The sequence below is a fragment of the Brassica oleracea genome, chromosome C8, assembly GCF_000695525.1.
Source record: "Brassica oleracea var. oleracea cultivar TO1000 chromosome C8, BOL, whole genome shotgun sequence".
Classification (NCBI taxonomy): domain Eukaryota; kingdom Viridiplantae; phylum Streptophyta; class Magnoliopsida; order Brassicales; family Brassicaceae; genus Brassica; species Brassica oleracea.
The window spans coordinates 20,165,143-20,168,931 of record NC_027755.1 but is presented as its reverse complement, the minus strand read 5'-3'; positions in this window follow the sequence as shown (position 1 = coordinate 20,168,931).

The following is a 3,789-nucleotide window of genomic DNA, read 5'->3' as shown; positions in this document are numbered from 1 at the left end:
TGTGTTTCGCAATGTTCTTGTGGCCTCGTCAGTCGGATTTGCTATCATTTTGGGAGGGATGATTGTTATGTCCAAGTACTGATGTTGTTGTCTTAGTCTGAGATGTTAGCTGTTGGCTTGGTTTGTGTGAGACTTTGTTCTTTTGTTATTGTGTTGTAAGCCTTATAGTGGCTGTGTAAGACTTTGTTCTTATGTTATGGCAGTGTTTCTAAGACTGATTTCAAGTTAAGTATTGCATTGGATTCCTCTTGATTATGAAAACAAAGAAAAAGTGTAACAAAATGAAGTTCAAAACATGAGTCTAAAACCGATAATAGAGTAAAAACATGAGTATGAAGCCGATAATAGAGTCTACTAAACACAAAAAAATGCTACAATCAAACACCAAAACAAGTAGAAACTGAATCAAACAACTTAGTCTGTTGGAGGATGGCTGCTTTCGCCTTGAGCAGGCTGGATGTTAGGGTCTTGTGGGTTAAGGTTAGACCTATCATAAACCCGGTCTCTAAAAACTTCGAAAGGGCGATCAGTGTAAGGACTCCAAAACGTCCCCACACCAAATGGAATGGCAGCAGTTTTCCTTATCTTCAATGGTCGCCCTGTAGGGGCCTTCTTCACATGTGGCTTGACCTGATTTGTTGAGGACGAAGGTTGAGGAGCACTAGAACTTACATCAGCTACTATGTTATCAGTTGAAGTTACAGGCTGAGAGCTGCTCACTAATGTTTTCTTTCTTCCTTTTGGCTTTGGTGGTGGTTTCGGATGGTCCTGAAACACAATCATTATTTAGAGACATTTTATTACTTTAAGCAAGAGAGACAAAACATATAATAAACCTCATTTGGATGCTTTCGAGGTCGGCCCCGTCGGTTCTTTCGTCCTTCTACAGTAACAGGTTCATTCTTGCAACTTGTTTTAATGTGTCCAGCTTGCTTGCATTGGCTGCAATGTGGAATTCTTCCATGTCTAGTTGATTTTCCTGCAGTTTTAAGATCTTCAAACGGTTCTTTTCTCCGGTCTCTAGTCTTTGGACGTCCTCGTGGTTTACGAAATTCAGGAACAGCAATTGGAGTCTTGTATGTCTTCTTCCAGAACTTCTCTCCAGTATACTCTGAACTTGCATTTCTCACCGCAGCAAACGACAGCAATTCTGTTTGATTCCGACTTAGCCATCTTCACATCGTATTGTGTCTTCAAGGAGTATCTAAGGAGTTGGTCTTTGAACTCCAAACCCGAGTTAAACTTCTGGAACAACCAAATGTATGGTGGTTTTTCCAAATCGCCATGGAACTTTGGCTTTCCATTCCTTCTCCCTTTTGGATCATCCCATTGCTCCCACTCCTCCTCTGATCCTATTGGTGTGTCTGGATTTGCGGCATCCTCTTCCAACACACATTCCTCGTCACTTTCTTCTGCTTCTCTTTCAGCTGTTTCCTTTTCTTCCAAATTTTGATAAGCTTCTTTTCCAAGCTTCGCCATAGTACCTTCTTCAAAAACTGCCCTAAACCTTTCATCTTCACCACCATCTCCAGCATCTTGAACCACTTCATCACCAATTTCAGCTTGTTCTCTTTCTTCACCTTCTTCAGTCACATTCTCATCAACGATACCAGCCTGAGGAGCCACATTCTCTTCGCCTTCTTCAGTCTCATTCTCATCAGCCTGAGGATTTTCTTCATCTTCTTCCTCTGATTGTTCAGGTTCTTCATCTTCTAGTGGCCTCTCCACTTCTTCTTCTCCATCACTCTCTGGAAATTCTTCTTCTTCATTATATATAACATCGGAGACATCATATTCAATGAAGACATCAATCGCACCAGCTTCTTTGGCAAGACACATCAAGAGAAACATATCATCAGGATTTTCTTCAAACACATAGGTCACTGTGTTCATCTCCTTCGCAATATCTTTGTACCATACAAATCTTATTGGAGCAATGATCTTTGCATCTTCTCTGCTGAAGCGTATGAATTTTTCCCATGAGATGTCATACAATTCCCACTGCACAGAAATTTCAAACAACTCTCCCACGTACTTGTAGTCACCGTTTTTTTTCTCCATAGATCCACCGACATGGATTCTCAAATCAATCATAGTCCCTTCTCTGTAGAGTAGGAGAAAAGAAAAAAATGTTAGATCATCCAGACAAGCACCAAACACCCAGAATCGATATGGGGAGAGAAACGAAAGCTTACCCCATTTCGAAAAGAGCATTCGATTTCGTCTTTCTCTTCTTTCAAATCGTCTTGCTCTGCTTTCGCTGTCTCCTCTGTTTCTATTTTTATCGGATTAGAGTTATAAACCCTAGATCCCCAATTTGATTTTGATTTTCGTTAAGTTAATAGAGCACATGTTTAACACGTTTTTTTAAGAAAACTCCGTTTACTGTTCCGTTTAACATTTCGACGGCGGAAACACGGAGGTAAGTTTGGAGGTTAAATGTGTTAGGGATGTACCTTTGATGGTTTAAAGTGTTAGTTTTTAAGCGTCGAGGTTTAAAGTGCGTCTCCTGCTCACTTTGAGGGTTTAAAATGCGATTTTCCCCTAAACTAAACACTATATATTTTGATTAAAAAGAAAAAAAATATTAAATTTACTATGTATAATTGATAAGTATAATTGATATAATTTAGTTTGCATAATTGATATTATAAATATGTATAATTGATATTATAAATATGTCATACATACAAGAATATGTAAAAAAATATCTCAATAAAAATATATTAATTTTTATAAAAATCCTTTAACTAAACAAATCAAGAACATTTTGGGGAAATTGTGTGAACAAAATTAAATTTGAAGAAAAATATTGTCAAATATATTTTTATCATTAAAAATTATATACATGCTTAAGATATTAAAAATCATTTTAAGTTAATGGAAGACGGGTCTAAATAAATTATACTTTTTTGATTCTTATATATGTATATTTATATAAAACTTTGTATAAATTTAGAAAAATTTATAATATACGCAAATTATATATGTTAACATTTGCTATATACGGGTTATACACGAATCGTGGAGTTTTTTGTTCGATCACAGATCTAGGCCGGATATAGAAACACTGCTTGAAATTCAAAATAACTTTCATTCTTTTTGATAAAAGATTATAAATTCATATATATTTTATCAAAATTATCAACAGAAAATGTGTGATATTTGAAAGGGCGGATCAAAATCTAGTAAACCATTATAAATTTATAATGCCAACAAGTTATGGGTGGTTACTGGTTACTTACTGCAAAAAATAGTACATCATGAAAATCTTAATTTTGAAATCTGGACAATGAAAATTACACTCTAAAGTCGATAAACACTTGTGCACATAATCAGTTGTCGGGTATATTTTGTCGGATCCTAATTTGATATAAGCCTCGATAAAATAAGGTATATTCTTAGTGCATGGATCTTTGAGAAGAAGAAAAACGGTCAGGCAACCGTGCGGATTTTGTTTTCATTTATTTTTATATTAATATTTTGTTTTCAATTCTAAATTAGTATATATTATAATATATATGTGTCTATCAATTTTTAAAAAATAATAAGTTTACTGTATATTTTTCATTGAATAGATTATTTCAAATTTTCACATGTATTTGTATCTTCTTATATATATATATATATATTTTCGGATTATTATTTCATTATTAAAATCATAACTATATATATAACGATTAGTAAAATATTGTTTTATTGTCATATTCAAAGATATTGTAACATTTCACAAATTTAGAAAGTTTTTAAAAAATTAAACTTTTCGCTTCATAGATTTATATTATCGAG